This window comes from Miscanthus floridulus, chromosome 14 (genome assembly GCF_019320115.1).
Source record: "Miscanthus floridulus cultivar M001 chromosome 14, ASM1932011v1, whole genome shotgun sequence".
Lineage (NCBI taxonomy): Eukaryota > Viridiplantae > Streptophyta > Magnoliopsida > Poales > Poaceae > Miscanthus > Miscanthus floridulus.
The window spans coordinates 36,529,211-36,552,739 of NC_089593.1; the positions used below are offsets into that span (position 1 = coordinate 36,529,211).

At 45.7% G+C, this 23,529-nt stretch overlaps 1 pseudogene; it reads right to left on the reverse strand.

The window, feature by feature from the left end:
• The window catches only part of LOC136505397 (4-hydroxy-7-methoxy-3-oxo-3,4-dihydro-2H-1,4-benzoxazin-2-yl glucoside beta-D-glucosidase 2, chloroplastic-like), a 31,515-nt pseudogene extending 16,384 nt beyond the window's left edge, over nucleotides 1-15,131 (reverse strand).
• Between the last annotated feature and the right edge of the window lie 8,398 nt (nucleotides 15,132-23,529).

Consider the following 23,529-nt stretch of genomic DNA (forward strand, 5'->3'; position numbering starts at 1 on the left):
TGCACACCATCATTGGAGGCAAAGTGTCCATCGAGACCAAACGAGAACGCAAGCTGCTCGCCCGCGCTTGCTTGAATGTGGCCAACACCGACAACCTCATCGCCGATCCACGGCTCCCTCCTTGGTCTCACCACGAGATATCCTTCAGCAGAAAAGACCAATGGGCCGCAATACCTAAACCAGGATGTTTTCCCCTGGTCCTCGACCCTTGTATCAACAAAGTTCAATTCGACAGAGTGCTGATTGACGGCGGCAGCTCCATCGATATACTGTTCAAGAATAGTCTGCCGGCCCTGAAGATAACCCAGGCGGATCTCAAGCCATACGAGGCACAGTTCTGAGGTGTTCTCCCTAGACAGAGCTCTACACCTCTCGGACAGATCACGCTGCCTGTGCAGTTTGGGACCCTAGACCACTTCCGCACAGACTACATCAACTTCGTGGTCGCTAACTTCGATGGCACCTACCATGCTATCCTTGGTCGACCATCGCTCACCAAGTTCATGGCCATACCTCATTACAGGTATCTGGTGCTCAAGATGCCTACCGAGAAAGGAGTTCTAACCCTTAGGGGTAACATATACGCAACTTATACCTACGAAGACGACAACTTTAAAATAGACCTCTCTATTCGCATGGCCGAGACCATGCTCGATGCCAAAAAGACCTCGGCCGACCACCTGGAGATCCCAGAGCTCGAGGCTCCACGCAAGAACGTCAAGTCCAAGGAGCACAAGGTGATCCAGCTGGTCGACGGTGATCCCAGCAAAACGGCCCTTATCGGGGCCAACCTGGATCCTAAATAGGAAGACGCGCTCGTTAGGTTCTTGAGGAGCAACGTGGATGTGTTTGCATGGAAACCTACTGACATGCCCAGTGTACCTTGGAACTTGATCGAGCACTCCTTGAATGTCAACGGCAAGGCCAAACCTATCAAGTAGAAGCTATGATGGTTCGCTCGCGACAAAAAGGAGGCGATTAGGGTAGAAGTTACACGGCTTTTGGCAGCCAGATTTATCAAAGAAGTGTACCATCCGGAGTGGTTAGCTAACCCGGTTCTTGTACGCAAAAAGAATAATGAATGGAGAATGTGCGTTGATTACACTGATCTTAACAAACACTGCCCTAAGGACCACTTCGGCTTACCTCGCATAGACGAGGTCGTAGATTCAACCGCCGGTTGCGAGCTACTTTCCTTTCTCGATTGCTACTCTGGTTATCACCAGATTGCTCTAAAAAAGGATGACCAGATCAAGACATCTTTTATCACGCCTTTCGGCGCCTACTGCTACATGACCATGTCGTTCGGGCTCAAGAACGCCGGGGCTACCTACCAACGCGCTATACAGGCCTGCCTCAAAGATGAGATAAAAGATGACCTCGTCGAGGCTTATGTTGATGATGTAGTTTTCAAAACTAAGAAAGCACATACCCTTGTTGACAACCTGGAACGCACCTTTGTAGCCCTTAACACATTCCAATGGAAATTAAACCCAAAGAAGTGCATCTTTGGTGTTCCTTCTGGCATACTACTTGGCAACGTCGTCAGTCATGATGGCATACGCCCTAACCCGGAGAAAGTCAAAGCTGTCTTGGACATGAAGCCGCCCAAAAAGGTGAAGGATGTTCAGAAGCTTACTGGATGCATGGCCGCTCTCAGCCATTTCATATCAAGATTAGGCGAAAAGGGACTACCGTTCTTTAAACTGCTCAAAGCATCTGAGAAGTTTGAGTGGTCGGAGGAAGTAGACGCTGCCTTCACACAGCTAAAACAATACCTTACGTCACCTCTAGTCCTCACTGCTCCCAGAGAAGACGAAACACTCCTGCTTTACATTGTGGTGACTAATCGAGTGGTCTCCACTGCCGTGGTGGTCGAGCGCGACGAGCCCGGCCACGTCTACAAGGTATAGCGACCAATCTATTTCATCAGTGAGGTGCTCAATGAATCCAAGACCAGGTACCCACAGATTCAGAAATTGATCTATGCCATACTGATAACATCCCGAAAGTTGAAACATTACTTCGACGGATATCGTGTGGTGGTCATGACTGAGTATCCTCTACGAGACATCATTAGCAACAAGGATGCAAATGGGCGCATCATCAAATGGGCAATGGAACTATGCCCCTTCTCCTTGGAATTTGCAAGCTGTACTACAATCAAGTCTTAGGCACTCGTCGATTTCATCGTCGAGTGGACAGACTTAAGCACGCCTACCTCTCAGGGGCCCGACGAGTATTGGAAGATGTACTTCGATGGCTCTCTCAACATCGACGGCGTAGGAGCAGGAGTCCTTTTTGTGTCACCATCCAAGGAGCAGCTCCAGTACGTCCTCAGGATTTATTTCCCAGCATCTAATAATGCCGCCGAATACGAAGCATGCCTACATGGTTTGCGCATTGCGGTCGAGCTCGGTGTTAAATGTCTCTATGTCTATGGAGACTCGGCTCTGGTCATCAACCAACTCAACAAGGACTGGGACATGACCAGTGAAAGGATGGATGCATACTGCAAATCGATCAGAAAGCTGGAAGGTAGGTTTTATGGCATCGAGTACACACACATGGTCCGGGACAAAAATCAAGCAGCAGATGCGCTGTCAAAGTTAGGATCATCTCGAGCCAAAGTCCCACATGGCGTATTCGTCCAAGACCTGCTCACGCCTTCCATCAAGGAGGAAGATCCCACGGCCGACAAGCCTCTAGACAAGCAATTGGTGGCTACGGTTCTGGCGTCGAGCACCACTGAGCCACCTCCAACCACTCATGAGCCCAACTAGAGAGTACCTTTCATCAACTACTTGACAGATGGCAGCGGTTACACTGATCGGATAGAAAACGAGCGCCTGATGTGTCACAGTAAGTAGTATCTGCTCGTCGATGGCAAGTTATGGCGCAAGAATGCAAAGTAGGAAATCTTGATGAAGTGTATAACCTGGGAGGATGGCGAACATCTCCTGGACCAAATCCACTCTGGCTCCTGCGGCAACCATGCGGCCTCGAGAACGCTAGTCGGCAAGGCTTTCCGAGCCGGGTTCTATTGTCCATCGGCGGTAGCTGATGCAGAGAAGCTAGTCCAGCACTATGAGGGTTGTCAGTTCTTCGCCAAGAGAATCCACGTACCAACACATGAGATCTAGACAATACCAGCCTCTTGTCCTTCGCATGCTGGGGACTGGATATGATCGGGCCCTTCAAACCAGCTCTTGGGAAATTTATATGTGTCTTTGTCCTGATCGACAAATTTTCTAAGTGGATAGAGTACATGCCTCTAGTACAGGCATCCTTAGAAAAGGCTATCACGTTCCTTGACTAGGTCATCCACCTCTTCGGCATACCCAATAGCATCATCATTGATCTGGGTACTCAGTTCACCAGGAACGCTTTTTGAGACTTCTACGATGAAAGGAGCATAGTAGTAAAATGCGTCTCGATGGCGCACGCTAGAGCTAATGGACAGGTCGAGCAGGCAAACGGTATGATTTTGGATGCATTGAAGAAGAGGATGTACAGAGAAAATGACAAAGCTCCCAGAAGATGGCTCAAAGAGTTACCAGCCATGGTCTGGGGCCTCAGAACCCAGCCCAGTCGTAACACCGGCGTCTCACCATACTTTATGGTTTACGGCACTGAGGCAGTCCTCCTAGCAGATATAGCTTTCAGATTAGCACGGGTCAAGAACTTCGACGAAGGCAAGGTCAACAAAGTGCGGGAGCTAGAAGTGAATAGTGTAGAAGAGAAGCGGCTCAATTCTTGCATACGTACAGCCAAATACCTTGATGTTTTGCGCAGGTACTACAACAAGAACGTTAAAGAGCGGTTCTTCGTGGTCGGGGACTTGGTCCTGAAGTGGAAGATGAATCAGGCTGGTGTCCATAAACTCGCAACTCCATGGGAAGGGCCCTTCATGATCAAGGAAGTCACACGACCAACATCTTACAGGTTAGCTCACTTGGACGGTATGGATGTACCAAATTCATGGCACATCGACAAGCTTAGGCATTTCTATGCTTAACTACTGAGATATGTACTCCTCTTGTACTTTCGATTTAATTCAATAAAGCTATTATGATTTCTCCGACCACTATGATTGTGTCACTTCGAATTTTACGGTTATTCTAACTTAGCCAGTCAAAGCCGACCACCATTCCTCCCCGGGTTTTCAGAGTAGGCCCTATCTCTGGTTCCTCCCAACGCGTGCATGGGATCCGCTCTCTATGCTACGGGTGATCGGTAGGTCCCCCCTGGTTTGACTTGTTCGCGTCTATGTGTGCATAGGTCATGCACCTCACACTCTGACCACATGCCAAATCAGGGTCGTACAAACTTTTCAGGATGACGTGTCGAGTAAACTGGTACAACTAAACAGAACACTAACATGTTCTCACTTAGTTACACCAACATGAGTTTCAAGCTTAAATACGTTTTATACAAAACAAATAAGCTTATAATGATATATAGTTACGTTATTACAAGCTTGCCTGAAGAGGTACAAGTTTACAATAACACAACTACATCCTTCTTCTATAGCTCTAGCCTATCCTATTGGCTGGTCGGGGCATGCGACACCTGCTGCTCGCTACTTCCGACATCCCACTCGAGTCTCGAGGACTCTTGTACTGGTCGAGCTAAAGAGGATGGCCCCATCGATGCCTGGCTGGTCGAGACCGCAGGCTTCGCTGGTTGGCTCACAACTGATGGCGTTTCTAGCTGGCTTGTTGATGGCGTACCCTGTATAGGTGTTGTCCCACCTCCACATAGGTTAATGTCACCAATTATCTTTGAAGATAGGTCCAGCTAGGTCATCCAAAGCTCCTCAGCCTTGTCTGGATCTACCTCCTTCGGGTACCTAGCCTCCAGGCGCTTGAGATCGATCAGGGGGTAGTGGGCACGCACCATGCTTAGCACATGTGCGCCTGTGTACTCACTCGCCTCCTTCACAAACTCTTGGAACCATTCCCATGCCTTTCGGCATCTCTCGACCAGTCTGAGCTACGGCGTCCTTAGCACTTCCTCTGTAAGTGCTGGCTCGATAAGGTTGAGGACGGGCAAAATGCCAGTTGCCACTTCCTAGCACCAGTTCTTCCATGTGTCCTGATCCTCGATGATTTCTAGGCATCGCGCCTTCCAGCCATCACAATCTTTCATCACGGTTTCCAGATGCTTCTTGGCATTGACTTTCAAAACTGCAAACCACACAAGATATTAAAATGTCATGCCACGACAAGATAACATGGGCAACAGAATGAGCAAGGTGGTCTAGAATACTTACTTTTCAGTTCCTCCTTCATCTTGGTTGTGCGGTCTCGGAGTTGCGACTGGTCGTGCGCCAGTTTCTTGTTCTCCTCCGTCAGGCGACCACACTCTATGGCCGCACGGCTATTCTCCTCTTGGAGACAGACTACTTCGGCTTCTAAGCCTGCACTACAGCTATTACTACCAACAATGCAACAACACGTGTCATGCACTTGTGATAAAGTGACAACTTACTTGTTTTTTCCTGCTCTTTGTTATTGAGCTGGACGACCAGGTTCTGGTTCTGTGCCTCTTGTTCCATCCTCTCCTGGTTGGCGGCTTCAAGTTGGTGGTGCAAGCGTTCCACCTCAGCCGCCAGCTCTCTATTGCTTGTTGTGATCCCCTCAATCTGGTCGAAGCACTTCTTTTGGTACCTTGCGGTCTTCATTAAGTCCTGCATGTACAAAAGCTAAGTCAGACAAGTTTGACTGGATAGCAGGATCAAGTGGTCATGCAAAACATACCTGGACTTCCGTCACCTGACGTTTTGCCGCTCGTTCAACTTTCATGGTCTCTTCGACCTCTGGGATTTCTTCATGAACAACCCATTGGTCGTTCCGCCAGCGTGACACATATACATGTTGTCGTTTGTCCTAGGGATGGCCGAGGACCTCCTCTACTTCGTCCTCTTTGGCCTCTTGTTCGGGTAGCGGCGCTGGTCTGGAGTTTGCAGCCTCTGCGATCACTATAGCTTTCCCACGGGCCGTAGCATCGGCAAATGTGCTCTGTGCCACCTCCGGCTGCTGCTCCACGGTTTGGTCTGTTACCCTTGGCGCTGACGTGTCCCCCTCAGTAGGGTTAGTGCTCGGAGCACCTATACTTGGCTTGGCTCTCCCCTCGACCACCTGCTCGGGGACTGTTGTCTGGCCGCTCGTCTGCTGAGGCTCTAGCGGACTTTCTACTATAGGTTCCTCCATAGCCGGCTGCTGGGCAGTTTTCTCTGGGATTGCTGGCGGAGCCATGCCGCACCCGGCTAGTTGGTCAGGATTTTCGGTGGACGCCGACCTAATATATCAGAGATAAGTTCAGAAGACAATAGTATTCAATATAAATTGTAAGCTTACATTCAGGTTACAAATACTTACAGCTTGGAAGCACAGAATGGTGTGGCGAAGGCGCGTCTCTTCGGTCGTGCTTGCTCCACGTGCTCTGCGGGTGCTACCGGGTCTCTTTCTACGACCAGTACCGGCGCTGGGGCTTGATGCTCGACCCCTTTGCCACTTGTCCTCTACATTGCAGTGGTCGGCGATGCGAGCCCCACTAGCACGGAGGAGCCACCCTACTCCATCGACTCCAGTTGTCTCCTCCTCTTTCGAGGAACGAGTCGAAAGATGTTTGCATCCTCTGTTTCATCATCTGACAATGTAAAGATGGCCTGACGACGCTTGCTGGCCGCCGGCCGCTTACTAGCAGCCCTGGCCGTTGCCTCCTCCCCAACTTCGAGTATGGCCCAGTCGACGTCTTCGATCCCAGCGCTGGTCTAGGCAGTTGGGCCGGCAACTTGTGGCCAATCCACACTAGGGGGTGGAGACACGAACACTGCTGCTCTGTCACGACCATTAATCTAGGAAACATAAAGGCGATAACACAGTAAGTTTCTATTACAACATAACTCTACGGGTACAAGGCAGCATAATTTACCTTTGGGGGAGGTCGGGCCAGCTTGAAAGCGTGCTCGATGTCGCTCAACCTGACATAATTTGGATCAGCTAAGTTGAATAGCTCTCCAATCCTGGCTTTGACTTCTATCTTGTCAAGCGCCTCTTGCCTGGTCCTCGTTGGGTCTGTGCTACCTTGGTACTCATAGCCGGGATGTACCCTCCTCTGGCAGGGATGGATCCTTCGGCTGATGAAGTTCCCGACCACGCTCAGACCATCCAGTTTCTTCCACGGGATCATCCCAAGAAGTTCTGAGATCTGTTCTAAGTGCTCGGGCTTCTCCGACCAGCTGTTCTTCTTCTTAGGAATGAACCCCACGTCGCACAATGTGATCGTGTTCGGCTCTTCGCGGATGTAGAACCACTTCTTGTACCAGTCGTCCAACGATGTGTTCCAAGGGTAGTGCAAGTACTGGGCCTTCATCCCGTCACACAGATTGAGGTACACACCTCCAGCTATCTTCGAGCCACCGCTTCCTTTCTTCCGCAGACAGAAAAGATGGCGAAAGAAGTCGAAATGGGGCTGGAAGCCACCATATGCTTCGCAAAGATGGATGAAGGTGGAGACAAGAAGAATCGAGTTGGGATGCAGATTGCAAATCCCAATCTTGTAATACAAACAGAGCCCCTGAAAGAAAGGGTGCACTGGAACCCCAAAACCCCGCTTGAAGAAATCTTCAAAAACCACAATCTCACCTGGTTGTGGATCGGGGTACCCTTCTCCTTCCGGCGCGCGCCATCCTGCGAGTGCCTTGTTGTGGAGTACTCTCATGATGATGAGGTCTTCGATGGTCTGCTCGTTGCTTCTTGACTTCCACCACTCCTTTGCCATGACTCCGGCTTTCTTCTAGGCGTCACTCTTCGCCATGAATCCGCCCTTGCTAAGGAGGTGGATACGGTGGAGGGGTGATTGGTGATGACATTGGAGGTATTAGGGTTGGCAAGAGGAAGAAGAAGGCTGGGGCGGCGAATGGTAATGGGGATCGGTAAAAAGTAACTTACCAGTTCTATATTATAAATAACCAAGAGTTCCTCCGTTTCGTCTGCCCAAGATTCTAGGGAGACGTGCGCACGCGCCGTAGACGGTTGTTTTCACAACCTCGAGATCTATGCCAATATATGCGCCCTTTCATTACCAGTGTACGTGCCTCTTCGTTGCTAGTGTGAGAGGGCCCACACTGACGCACCTCCTTATAGGTGCCAAGTGACTGTTTGCTTGAAAGGACAAGAAGGCAGTATGACGTGCTATACCCGTCTGCTTTTTTGACCAGACGTGTCAGATTGGACTTGACAGAGTAAGAAGATAAATAAATACACTAAATAATAGTATAAGCGGTATTCGTTTCTTCGCTGCATGTCTCGTGCTCAGGGATGGTCCAGACCACTACCGTGCTCGGGGACTGCTCCGACCACTGTCGTGCTCGGGGACTGCTCCGACCACTACTGTGCTCGGGGACTGCCCCGACCACTATCTTGCTCGGGAACTGTCCCGACCACTGCTCGGAGACCGCTCTCCTCGGCTACATGTGATTTGTACTCACATACAGTTGAGAGACATTTACTTAGACCTTGCTACAAGGCTCATACCTCGCCTTCCAGCAAGCTCGGGGACTACATCGGTACGATGCACCTGCCGGTGCATCTCGTATCGCCTGTACGACGATTGGATTCTCAACTTAACTGGAAATTCTTTTTAGACCCTGGCACCACGTGCCTGCGTCACCTACTACCAGGCTCGGGGACTAAGTGGGCACACTTCACCTTGCGGTGAATGTGTTTATTTAATCGACCCCTACGCTTTGATTGATTGTCAGGATTACTATCGTGCTCGGGAACTGTCCCGACCACTGCTCAGAGACCGCTCTCCTCGGCTACATGTGATTTGTACTCACATACAGTTGAGAGACATTTACTTAGACCTTGCTACAAGGCTCATACCTCGCCTTCCAGCAAGCTTGGGGACTACATCAGTACGATGCACCTGCCGGTGCATTTCGTATCGCCTATACGGCGATTGGATTCTCAACTTAACTGGGAATTCTTTTTAGACCCTGGCACCACGTGCCTACGTCACCTACTACCAGGCTCGGGGACTAAGTGGGCACACTTCACCTTGCGGTGAATGTGTTTGTTTTTCGACCCCTACGCCTCTGATGATCAAGGACGCTACGCTTCAAGACGCACTTACATTTCTTTTCAGAAATACAAGTGGGCACACTTCCTAGGACGGAAATCTTTTTCTTTCTTCTTAAGAGCACCATACATTCTTCGGACAACCTACTTCTCCGGCGACAACGGTGGTCAGAGATGTCAAGAATTCAAGCCTCACTGTCCAGAGAAGGTTAAAATGGCGTGTCGCAGCATAATACATGGTGCTCGGGGACTAGCTGTGGGGGTATTAACCCCTATACCCTTACGGCTAGGCTTGGGCCGGCCCGGATCAGAGGGTCCGGTCCACCAAAAGATGACGCGCGGCTCAACCAACCTATTCGGAGTCCCGCGCAAGGAGTCAAGATAGATTTGGCGATCAAGCAAGATCTTGGTCGGTTAGAATAGGAATCCTTATCCAGCCACCTATGGCAATTGTAACTGGCTAGGATTAGTTTCCAGATCTATAACCCTGCCCCCCGGACTATATAAGGCGGGCAGGGGACCACTCTAAAAAACATCTCTCATTGACATACAGCAATAAAATCAGATGCAGGACGTAGGTATTACGCCTTCTTGGCGGCCGAACCTAGATAAAACCTCGTGTCTGTCTTGCATCACCGTCTTGTTTGTGGCTTGCGCATCTGTCTACCGACAATCTACTACCTTGGGCATACCCCTAGGTAGACTGCCGACCATATTTCGTCGACAAGAATAAAACCACAACAGCAGCAGCAGCATCTGCTGAACTTCATCGAGACCTGCAACGGCGTCAGAGGGGAGGGGCTCTCGGAATATCCCTGGTGGTGACAGGAGGAGAAGATGGCTTATAGGAGTCGAGTCCATGGTTCGCGGTGGGGGCTGCGGAAGGAGTGGTTTGGGGAAGACATATGCGATATAGGGAAGGGAGGAAAAGAAGGAGACTAACCTATATCACACAGCCTGTGCGGCGGACAAGGTTGGCGGGCCAGAGTGACCGCGGCACGCGACGACGGCGGCGGCGGACGAGGACGGAGGAGAGCCAACTGCAGCGCAGGAGGGAGAGGGCGAGAGCAGTGTGTCGTGCGAGCGGAGCAGGGAGGACCGGGCAGCTGCGAGAGCTGGCTGCACACGTCTTCTCTCTCTCCTGTCCTCCCGTTGGATGCGGAGCCACAGAGGGCGCGGCCGCCGCCGCTGCCGCCGGCAAGGCCACGGCCACAGTCGACGACTCCCAGAACAACAAATTGAAAATGAAGACATATCGAACGACAACCACACAACTTAGATAGGCCAACAGAAAGCAAAGAGAAATTGTTATGTAAGTGAGCACGAATCTTAAAAAATCTGGACCATACAAAAGTGGAAGAAAACAGAAACAAAAATCTGCTGGCAGATATTTAGAAATCCCGTTTAATTAATAGCGTACCTAGCCTGCCAGAGCCTAACATGCCCAGATCCGCGCGCTCAGGCTATGGGCCGAGCTCGCATTTCGGCAGAACAGGGTCTTGAGTTAGAAGCCTATGGGCCTGTTTGTTTCCGCTCGTAAGCGTGTTGGCGACCGAGATGCGCGGAAAACGACGCCGAACGGTCTGTGGCGCTCGCGCGTTTCACGGCAGAAAATGAACGCGGCTCGGCGATTCCCGAAATGCGGCCTTGGAGCCGCGTTCGCTCAAACGCGAACGCGTGATACGGCATCCCGGAAACAAACAGGCCCTATACCGTGTGATTTTGAGGCAAGCTCAGACTAGTTTTCATAAGAAGAAATATGAGCTTCTATGGTGATTAATTACCTCATGACAATGCAACCGAGTTATTTGTCACTACATCACTCTTTTTGTGACCTTCCAGAGGAGCTGATCGATGTAGTTCAATCCATTTACATTTACGACATATTGCAGGAGCTGACGTAGCTTAATGACTTTAAGCTGATATAGATTAATGTCAATGCAACTGATTCCTCTCTGTCTCTGTTTTGTTATTGTTGTTGCTGCGGCTGCTGCTGGACCTTCCAGGGTAGGCCAGATACACCACTGGACCCAGCCTTTGTGTTAGTGATGCAGCTACCCTCAGGTGTGTGTGCGTGTGTATTAAAACCCTCATCTAGCAATGCTTAAGTTAGCCTCAGATGTGTATATATATAGGAGCTATGCTCATCTTTCAAAAATAAAACAGAGCCGTTCTTGCAAAAACTCTTTGTGATCATGAAAAGTTTAGTTACTGTTCGTGTTTTGCTTCATTAAAAAGTATTAAAACCCTCTATTGACAAAAGACCCATGACAAGAATGAAAAGATATAATTGTTGGTAGTTAGCAAAAATTTAGTACAACCTAGGATTGAAATTGTAACAAAATGCAAAAGTATATATAGCACCAAACTACTTACCGTTCTCAGTGATGTACATGGGTGGGTTTCCGTACTTGTTCTTCATGATCGTAAGGATATCGTGTAGGCCTTTAGGGTACATATTGATCCACGCATTTCCAGTCTGCAAATTAAAGTCATCAAGATTAACTAATTATTACCAATATGCATATTTCAAGGAAAAAAACTACATATATATTTGTTCCGCTTTATAAGCTAACATAAGACATTTGCATGTCTAAGCAACTTCCCTTGTTTACGTATAAAAGTTTAACCATGAGCATTCTGTGATTACATTTTTGGACGAATTTTTTACATTATCACTTTCAGTATAAAAAAATGTAAAAATATAATATTAAATGTTAGGAAGATATATATACGTACAGGAGGACCAATAGCATTCCCCTCAGGCCCTATGGCTGGTTGAACAGAACAATAGAAATGCATGATTAGCATGAGGGCGTCAAATTTCTTTATTGGAACTGTGAAGCAGTAGATATTAATCAGTCCTCAACTGTATATAATTTCTTACTTTCTTGAGTGGCATAGGCGTCGTCAGTGTTGAGCACTGGCGAGTAGTTCAGTGAGATGTCGATGTGCTTGGAGAACCATGAGGTGTAGTAGTTTATCCCGATCATGTCATAAGAACACACTAGCTTCTCTTGCTCTTTTTCTTTGAAGTAGGGTATCCGATCCCTCGCCGACGCCCTCATGGAGAAGGGGTAATCACCACGAACTTCCCTGTTGGTCCATGGACCTTTCTTGGGCCTGTTGATCGAGAAACGTACTTGCGTACGTCACACGACCAAATACGTTTAACGCCATCCCTATGCGGCCGTCCGCACCCTGCAATTGATTCATCAGTACTCAATACTGGAGTATATATATTGATATTGTATCCCTACCTACCTATTAATTTAGAAGAGAGTGTGTGTGAGAGTCTTTAATTTCTTTGTACATATGTACCTTGTGATACTTGTTGTAAAGATCAACAGCCTTAGCATAAGCTCGGAGAAGGTTGTGGGCAACAATGTATGGCTCGGTGAGTGAGTTTCCAGTTGGGACGGCACAACTTACTCCTGGTGAGCACCGCCCTGGGGCAAGGACTCCAGTTCCGTAGGAAACAGAACAAAATGTCTCCGGCTCGTTAAAGGTCAACCAGTTTTTCACCTTACCGAAGTTTTCAAAGCACACTCTAGCGAAGTCTGTGTAATCTTTTCTGAAAAATTTGCAAACCGGAATGATGTTCATCAATAAACAGTTATGCTATCAGTTGATTGACACTTAGTTGAAATAACAATAGAGCATTGTTTGTGATCTGCAGGCAAATTTTTTTAGTATTGGTCATTGATGTTTCTCTAATACTTAGATATGAACCATGAAGTTAAATCATATAAAGTCAGTGTCCAAAATGTATGTAACAATAATATTTTAGTTAGTTCATATATAGTTTTTAAACATATCCTTATTGTAACTGCACATATTGATCAAATTAAACTTTAGAATCCATCTCTTCTTGTCGGTATTCTTTTGTTTGTGGAAGGACTGAGAGCAACTAGTAGATTAAATAAGGATAGATCGGCGCATATCATTTGAACTGCATACTTACATAATCCTCTCATCTAAGAAGCCGCCGTACGTGTCTACCAGCGCTTGAGGCGTGTCCCAGTGGAAAATTGTTACATATGGCTCTATGCCTGATCGAGTTGCAAAGAATACAGAATGATTTGTGAAAACTTTTGCACCTTGGATTACCTTCTTCCTTAATTAATTAAGCTGCCAATCGAACCAGGAGAAAATGGTTTCTTTTTTACCGTTCTATAGCGACAAGTCGATCAAGTTGTTGTAGTACTCAATGCCTTTGTTGTTAATACCTCCATCGAGCGTCCCCTCTGAATGCCGTAACATATTTGGATATTAGCACCCTAAAAATCCAACAACTCTGATCGGATGCTTGATGATGCCTTCGTTGTAGTCATCATCTTTACATTTCGTTCCTAACTTATTCACTGCAAAAAACATATTTGGATATTTTCGTATATACTTACTCGGCAGTATTCTGGGCCAAGAGATGGAGAACCTATAGGCGTCCATGCCCATTTCCTTCAGCAACCGGACATCCTCCTGACAGCCAAATATATTGATATAAATAATGATAACAATATATATTGTATTAATAGGCATACTTAGTATTTTGCAGTTCATAACAAATTAACATAAATATTTCAAATTTCCATGAAAAATTGTTAAATGTGTTCGGTGTTCCAATAGTATTTTTCTCTTCATAGTCTCAGAGAGAAGATATACTGCATTTAACCTCCACATTCACTTTAGGAATATAGCTAGTCAATGGCATATCTCATTACTTACAGCGTACATATGGTAGGAATTCGCTGCAACATTCCCATTGCTCCTGTCCACTATCCATTCTGTTCATATACACATGAAAGGAAAGGAAGAATTAAGGAAAGAAGGACATCTTTTGATGGTTATACTGAAAACTACATCTTATATATTGTTACTACATAAAAAACCCGCTTATTATAAACAAAGAAATGTTGCAGTATATATCAGCTGCAGATCAGTAGTTCTATATATAGGGTAAGGCTATTCTGCAGCTGGCCATAGAATAACTTATTCTATAGCCACCTTGATTTACGATAATGTTTGTACCAATTTACGATAACATGAATATGCATTTACAATACTCATGTTACTACAACTCACGGTGATATTTACCATAATGTTATAATAAATCACTTAGTAAGGAGTTATTGTAGTCTAGTAAATTAGCATAGTAACTATCGTAACTCAAAGTGGCCACGGAATAAGTTATTCTATGGCCAGCTGTAGATCAGTAGTTCTATATGGAAATTATTTCCTACTCCTAGGAAGTAGTTATTTCCATGTGTATATCTCTAGATTTATGGTGTATATGGCCCGACGAAGTGTATGCAGACGGAGTATATCAACATACTAGACCATTTAGGGTACTATATATGACAAGTATGTATGTATACTTAGAGTATATAGTTATACTTATTTTATATGCTATTATCATAGTATTATATAATATATTAAAAAATATGTGCTCTTTTGAAAAAAAAAATTCACATAGTAAAGATCGGAGTATCTTAATATTAGTATGTCAACATACTCGAATTGATAAATATATGTTACCCGGAAAATTGTGGCAGAGTGATCCCAAGTGCTTGGCCCCTTTCCATCTTCATTCCAACCACCTTCAATCTACGCAATCTACGCAAACATGACATGTATATTACTTTGTGCATATATATCAAAGAAATTGTTAAAATGCATTCACAAATAATATTTTTCTTTTAGGTATTAGTTATCATTGTAACAGTTAACACTACTTTCCTTTCAACAAACAAAGAGACATTGGTGCTAGAAATCAGTACTTGGTATGCTGAAGTACGTGGCGGCACCGAAGAGAAAGCTAGGGGGGAACCAGTCCCTTCTAGGGATTTCCCAGGGGCTCAGCTTTTGGCTTCCAAGCTGACTGCTTATCCTTTGAGCTCGTGACCTAAGGCTAAGGTTTGACCCTCGCTTCCTATTTTGTGATGAAGAAGAAGAAAGGTGCCGTGCGAAATTCTCATTATTGTGTAGCCTTCTAAGGCCTGGATGGGCAGTGTGATTCATGGCAGAAGCAAGAAGTGGAGCCATGTCTTGCTAGCTGTGACTAAAGGTTTGAGATGCTTGCGTAGTGAGTTGGCCTTAAGATAGGCTGATGCTTCTATTTATAGACGAGGATGCCAAGTCGGTAAGAGGGTTGCCAAATAGAGTAGTTCAGTACGAAGCTGAATGCATATGCATGTGTGTTGGTGTACAGTAAACCAGAATGAGGCTTCCTGGAAGCTTAACTAAGAAATAAAATATTGGTGGTAGTTTTTGGAGTTAAATACACTATAGGCTCATTAACTTATGCGGGGGTTTCTATTAGGTCCATAAAAGGTTGATTTTTAGGTCCATAAACTTTAAGTAATTCACTGCAGGCTATACCATTTTATATTTGGCCCTTAGATTCAACTTTTGGGTAGATAATTTTTTTAAGTGGTTCACCGTACGTGCATACCCCTTAGATATAACCCGGAGTCATCAGCTAGCAAGACATAAAATTTGCAATTAGCCCCTTCTCCCTCCCTTGTCCTTCATTGCTCTGTCCCTGAGCGGTAGTGTGCGGCATGCAAGGTGGTGACTGCAAGCGGCATGAGCGCAGGGGACAGTGGCACGCGACGAAGGCCTGGTTGGCAATGTGATGGCCTACACCAACGGGATCAACCACGCATGGGTTTGAAGCACAAAGATGTATAGATGAAAATATATCGTAACTTTAATTTATTCAATCGTGCCTTCAATTTAGATATCTGTAATTTTTCTTTCATAGCAATCACTTTTCTTTCGTAGCAAGCAACATATCATCAACGTAAAGAAACAAATAAATAGTTGAGCCATGAAGATTCTTCAAGTAAACATCGCTATCATAATCAAACCTTTTAAAGCCATGACAGACCATAAATGGGTGAAATCTCCTATACAATTGCATAGGAGATTCCTTTAACCTCTAAACAAGGTTTTCTTTTCCGGCAACAACAAAACCTTTATGTTAATCCATCATGTAAATGTCTTCTTCTAACTTTCATGTAAGAAAGCGATTTTTGGTGAGAATCACTCCTTCACTGCCAAATAGCAAAATTGCACACAGATTCTCATGGAGAGAAAACAAGAATCTCTCTCCATTTTCACTAAGAGCTAGAAGCTAATAAAACACGCTCCTCATTGCTCCCTATTCAATCTCCACAATCACTCCAGAATCAATTCTCACATACTCCAAGAAGTTGGCGTGGACTATCATCACCAATTCTAATAGAACCTCCACCTTGAAGAGAAATAAATGCATATATGAAAAGCAGCAACATAATCAATAATCCATTTATCATCACTATTTGCACATCCAACAAAAGTATCAAGAACTTCACCATCAGAATTATCTTCCTTAGAAGTAGCAACAGAAGCATTACCTTCATCATTGGGTTTACCTTTCTCGATATATGTGTATGTTCCCTTCTCAATGTTCTTCAATTTATAATGCTTAGTTATATCTGATTATCTTTCTTGCAATACCTACAAAATATCTCCCTTGCATATCCTTTGTAATTTTTGCCTCTATAGCCATTATTTGATTTCATTTCTTTCCTCCCACGAATGGACAAAATTTCTCAAAGTAGAACCTCAGAAGACACCATGTTTTTCATCTTTTTCTTAGTGTGCAAAGCCTTAGAAACTTTATCAATGTCGGTGCGGGACCTACGGGATACCGCTCAAGAAAGGGAGATGATCTAGTCTAACTAGGATTCCTCCCATGTAATCTTAGTAGTAGTATTATTCTATAATCCTACTAGGGTTCTCTCATTATAAACCGACTAGGATTCTGACCTCCTGACTATATAAAGGAGGGTAGGGTTCCTAGAGAGGCGACTTTTACAACACAACACTTGACAATCAATCCAACGTAAAGGCTAACGTCGACTGGACGTAAGGCTATTACTCGATCAACGATCGAGGGTCCGAACTAGGATAAATCGACTGTCTCTTGCATTAACCGTCAAGTTCCGCATACGCTGAAGCCCGAACATACTACCCCGGGTACCCCCATGGTAGGCTATCGGTGGTCAAGCATCGATAGCTGGCGCGCTAGGTAGGGGCTTTCGGTGAATTTGCACCCGAGAGCTCGATGGACCTCGACAACATGATCTTTTCAATGGGATCAACCTTCATCTTTGGTTCATGGATCTACGAGGCAGGTGACAATGGCAAGCTCCAAAGCCGTCTCCTAAAAAATTCAGATCACCATGAGGACCTTTCTATTTCGGTGACTACGACAGATCAACTTGCTGGAAGATTCGCGCAGCTCACGACGTCCGATCCAACTCAGATTTTGCAGCTTCACGCATCCGATTCAGACTCAGGCTCCGCTTCCGAGACGGCGTCTTATCTGAGTTCTTTCAGAAAACCGAGTTCTTTTCCGACCAGGCTCCAGAACACGACATCAACCTATCAAGAATACAACTCAGAGTACACTCAGAGTACTCTAAAGAAGACGGGTCCTTTTCCGTTCGGTCTCGGCAACATGGCAACGTCTTACCAGGCACAGCTCAAAAGATCTCTTAATCCAGTGCTTAGAATACCACTGACAGGAGCTCAGAAAGGTCTCATACTAACCGTAACATCTCAAGACTACATCATCCACTGGCCAGGTTCTGTTCCCGAGGACAGCAGTACCCGGCTAGTTGACACAACAACGACAACAGCTCTACCCTACCAAGAAGGAGACTCGATCTGTGACCTTGAAGCCTCTACTGAAGTTATCAACAACTCTGACAGTATGGAAACCAACGCTGATGACAGAACAACTCACGCACGAGAAGTATTCATGATTCGCCGTCCTCGATCACCATTGGTCCCCCCTGAAGCGCCCGACGTCAGGTCTTCAGATGAATCCGAATCCAACATATCACCATTTACCCAGGGGCACGATGGTGAGACCGAGAGTCAGAGGCAAGCCAGAGAGAGAAAGGACAAATTAAAACAAGGACGTCAATGCCGTGCTAAGCAGCGCAAGGAAGCTTGGATCAAATATGAGTCAGACCTAGCTGAGTACAATAGAAGAAAATCAGAGCGAGAGGTCGAAGAAGGACAAGCAGCGAATACACCCTATGATAAGATCCGAGAAGCACTAGAAGAACTCAGGGCGACTTCACATCCCAATGAAAAACAAGAACAGCTCCAGGACTTCCTCCGATCAACAGTCTTAAGGACGCACGACGGAAGGGCCCGCTCAAGACTACCTGACAGGTCAACATCTCATGAGAAGGAAGATCAAAATCAAAGGAAGTCCGCTTTCGAGAGACTTGGACCAAGTGGAAGTCACAACAGAGAAAGTAGAAGAAATCATAGTCAAAACGACCGAGTTGAACAACCAAGAAAGGCCAGAAGCAAAGCACCTACTCGGACAGCCATGCCAAACTACTCTCACCAAGACAACAGTTGGCAAGAAGGGGGCGCTGAATTAGAATACACAAAAACCAGAACGCACGATAGATTCCCCTATTTTGCAAACAGACTTGCCTCGATACGACTGCCTCACAAGTTCAAGCCGTCCAACCACTCCAAGTATGATGGCAAGACCGAACCAAGGCAGTGGCTCAGGATTTACTTGCAATCGATTGAATTGGCCGGAGGAGACGATGACATCAAGACCTTGTTCTTTCCCATGGTCCTAGAAACCATGCCTCTTCAATGGTTTGACAAATTGAATCTAGGATCAATCAGAAATTGGGAGGACTTGCAAAGAGCTTTATGTGAAAATTTCGCGGGTATCATTACACACCCAATCACCCACGCAGAGTTAAAATGACTCAAGCAGAAAGGAGGTGAAAGTCTCAGAAATTACTATCGACGATTTGGTGTACTACGAGCTCAAGTACATGACATCACCCAACGAGAAGTAATGGAAGCTTTCTCTCACGGAATCATGGCTAGGTGGCAATTTCAAGACTTCTGCAAAGAAAACCCAAGAAATAATGAAGAATTTAGATGAACAGTGGAAAAGATGATTACTGCAAAGGAAAAGACACGAGAAAGATTCCCGGATAGAAACAACCGAGACAACCCGGACAGGCAAAATCTTCGAAACAACAGACATCAGGAAAGAAAACATGGACCAGACAACACCATAGCAGTGATTGGCAAATCAAGGAAGTTTTACAAGCCCAGAAGGTATGACGACATTGAAAACATGCGTTGCATCTTGCACCCCAAAGGAAATCACAACATCGGAGATTGCTACACCTTCAAAGATCAATACACAAGGAAAGATAGTAAGGAGAATACCAAAGAAGGCAATCAGAAAAAAGAAGAAGACAACCACGAAGACAAGGGATTCCAAAAATCCAGGGGGACAGTAGCAGTAATCTTTGCCGGGGTTTCAGATTCCAGAAGCAACATTCAAGAAAAGCTAGCGTTATGAACCATCATGGCAGCAGAACCGGCTACACCAAGATATCTCAATTGGTCACAGTATCCAATCCAATTTTCAAGAGAAGACCAATGGACTAGCGTAGGAAATGCAGGCCATTACCCACTGGTTCTAGATCCAACTATTGTCGGTATGACTATTACGAAAGTACTAATCGACGGGGGAGCCGGACTCAACATCATTTTTTTGAGAAACTCTAAGGAAGATGGGACTACAACTCACTGGGATGATTACACCAACAAGCATGCCTTTTTATGGCATAGTACCCAGCAAGGCAACAATGCCACTTGGACAAATCACTCTACCGGTTACTTTTGGGACTCCCTCGAACTACCGTACAGAGTTCATCAAGTTTGAAGTTGCGGACTTTGATTCATCATATCACGCAATCCTCGGGCGCCCGGCACTAGCAAAATTCATGGCAATACCGCATTATCCATACCTGTTGCTTAAGATGCCAGGGCCTAACGGTGTCCTTTCTCTTCGGAGTGATTTGAAGCGTGCTTTTGACTGCGATGTTCAGGCAATCCAAATTGCAGCAAAAGCACAGGACGCAGATGGAAGAAAAGAAATAGCCACTGTTGCAGCAGAAATGAGCCCAGAAGAGCTAGTGATATCAGCTAAAAAACCCAGCATCCTAGCACCACCAAAAGAAGCCGACATCAAGCAAATCGACCTAGGCACCGGTGATCCCTCCAAAATGGCAACCATCAGCGCTCACCTCTCGGCAAAATAGGAACTCGCGCTCACCAACTTTCTTCGCGACAATAAAGATATCTTCGCTTGGAAGCCAGCCGACATGCCAGGGGTCCCAAGAGAGTTGGCTGAGCATAGAATTGATATCAATGAAGGCTCCAAGCCAGTGAAGCAACGACTATGGCGATTCTCACCCGACAAGAAGGCAACAATTAAAAAAGAAATTACAAAACTAATGGCAGTCGGATTCATCAGAGAAATCCTCCATCTAGATTGGCTAGCAAACCCAGTTCTGGTACAGAAAAAGAATACAGACGAGTGGCGCATGTGTGTCGACTACATAGATCTCAACAAACACTGCCTGAAAGATCCGTTCGGGCTACCACGCATTGATCAGATAGTTGATTCAACAGCAGGATTTGCCCTATTATCCTTTCTTGATTGCTATTCAGGATATCACTAGATTGCATTAAAGGAACAAGACCAGAGCAAGACATCTTTCATCACTCCATTCGGTGCTTAATGCAACAAAACCATATCATTTGGACTCAAGAATCTGGTGCCACTTACCAAAGAGCTATCCAAACGTGCCTCGGTGATCAGATCGGCGAAAACATAGAAGTATACGTGGATGACGTAGTAGTTAAGACAAAGAACCTAGACACACTAATTAAGGACTTAAAGAAAACCTTCAAAAACCTGAAAAGATGGAGGTGGAAATTGAACCCAAACAAGTGTGTATTCGGAGTTCCTTCAGGACAACTACTCGGATTCTTGGTCAGTCATCGCGGAATCGAAGCAAGCGCCAAGCAAATTCAAGCCATAACAGAGATGGGCCTGCCTTGAAGTGTCAAAGATGTGCAGAAGCTAATAGGCTGCATGGCGGCCCTAAATCATTTCATATCAAGACTTGGCAAAAAAGGGTTACATTTCTTTGAACTGCTAAAGAAGACAGACAAATTCGAGTGGACAGAAGAAGCCAATGAAACTTTCAAGAAGCTCAAAGCATACCTAACTTCCTTGCCCATTCTCACACCTCCAAAGAAATACGAAGACATGATGCTGTACATTGCGGCAACTTCTACTGTGATCAGCACAATGATTGTCGTAGAAAGAGAAGAAGAAGGGCGTGTATATAAAGTACAACGCCCTGTATACTACATCAGCGAAGTACTGTCAGAATCAAAAATTTGGTACCTGCATGTACAAAAACTACTCTACGCCCTACTGATCACTTCACGCAAGCTTCGCCACTTTGAAAGCCACAAGATTACCGTGGTGACAGATTTCCCACTCGGAGACATCCTACACAACAAAGACGCAACATGGCGTATATCTAAGTGGGTAGTTGAACTTGGTGCTCTCAATATCGATTTCACCCCACGGAAGGCAATTAAATCTCAAGCCCTGGCTGATTTTGTTGCCGAGTGGATAGAAATTCAACAACCTATGTCAAATACCATCCTTGATCATTGGAAGATGTACTTTGATGGATCACTCAAGCTAGGCGGAGCCGGTGCAGGCGTCCTCCTCATTTCTCCAGACGGAAAACAACTCAAGTACATCCTTTAGATATTATGGCAAGCTACAAACAATGAAGCAGAATACGAAGCCCTCATCCATGGGCTACGAGTGGCAATTACCCTCGAAATCAAGCGTTTACTCGTATACGGCGATTCAGCAGTAGTCATCAATCAAGTCAACAAAGATTGGGACTGCACCAAAGAAAACATGGGCGCTTACTGTGCTGAAATACGAAAGCTCGAAAAACATTTTCAAGGATTAGAAATTCTACACGTCCTGCATGATTCTAATATTGTGGCAGACATCCTCGCCAAGCTTGGATCAGACAGGGTGAAGGTCCCACCCGGTGTATTCATAGAGGAGTTATCAGCTCCCTCTATCAAACAACCCGGTGAGATAACCCCTAAAATCTCAACTAAAGGTACCTAGATCTTGGTAATCACCACCTCATGGACCTAGGTTTTTATTGATTACATCAAAGAGAATAAGTTGCCAGCGGAAAAAGAGGAAGCTACCTGAGTTGTTCGCAGAAGCAAGAACTACGTCCTAGTGGGAGACAAGCTCTACAGAAGAGCCGCATCATCAGGAGTACTCCTAAAATGTGTCTCATTTGATGAGGGCAAAGAGATCCTAGACGAAATACACTCAGGTTGCTATGGAAATCACGCCGCTTCAAGAACACTAGTCAGCAAAGCATTCTGCATCGGATTCTTCTGGCCAACCGCTTTGAAAGACGCAGAAGAACTTGTCAGAAGATGCAAAGATTGTCAAATGTTCGCAAGACAAGCTCATGTGCCAGCTCACAATCTCATCTGCATCCCACCCACTTGGCCTTTCTCCTACTGGGGGCTAGATCAAGTAGGACCTCTCAAGAAAGCAAAAGGTGGTTTCAAGTACTTCTCCGTAGCAATTGACAAGTTCACCAAGTGGATTGAATACAAACCACTCGCAAAATACAGCGTAGCCAAAGCAGTCGAGTTCATCCAAGACATTATGCACCATTTCGGCATGCCCAATCGAATCATCATAGATTTGGGTTCTCCCTTCACAGCCGTAGAATTCCAAAGTTGGGCACAGGACTGCGGCTTCAGAATAGATTACGCATCAATCGCACATCTAGAGGCCAATGGACAGGTAGAAAGGGCTAATGGACTCATACTAGCTGGATTAAAACCAAGATTGTATGAAGAACTAGTGGACTATGGATCAAAATGGATTGAAGAATTACCCAAGGTCGTATGGGGGCTACGGACTCAAATAAGCAGAGCCACCGGATACTCACCTTTCTTCATGGTTTACGGATCAGAAGCCATACTACTTGCCGACTTGATCTGGACATCACCAAGGATAGAACAATATGACAAAGGAGAAGTAGAACACACCCGAAGATTAGAGCTCGACTATACAGAAGAAATCAGAATAAACGCTACCCTTCAATCAGCAAGATACCTCCAAGGATTAAGGCACCACTACAACAGGAATACCCAGTCTTGATCATTACAAGTCAGAGACCTAGTACTAAGAAGAATACAAAAAACTGACGAACGCCATAAACTACTCAGTCCATGGGAAGGTCCTTTTATCATCAAAAAAGTCACCGGACTAGGCACATACAAGTTGGTAACTGAAGACGGAAAAGAAGTCAACAATACATGGCACATCAGCCAGCTAAGAAGATTCTATGCATGAAAACAACTCAAGGGAAAATATATACACAAGCCACAAGAGATCAATGTTCATGATCAATAAAGATGGTGCTCATCAACAACATATGTACTATTATGACTTATCAATGTTCATGATCAA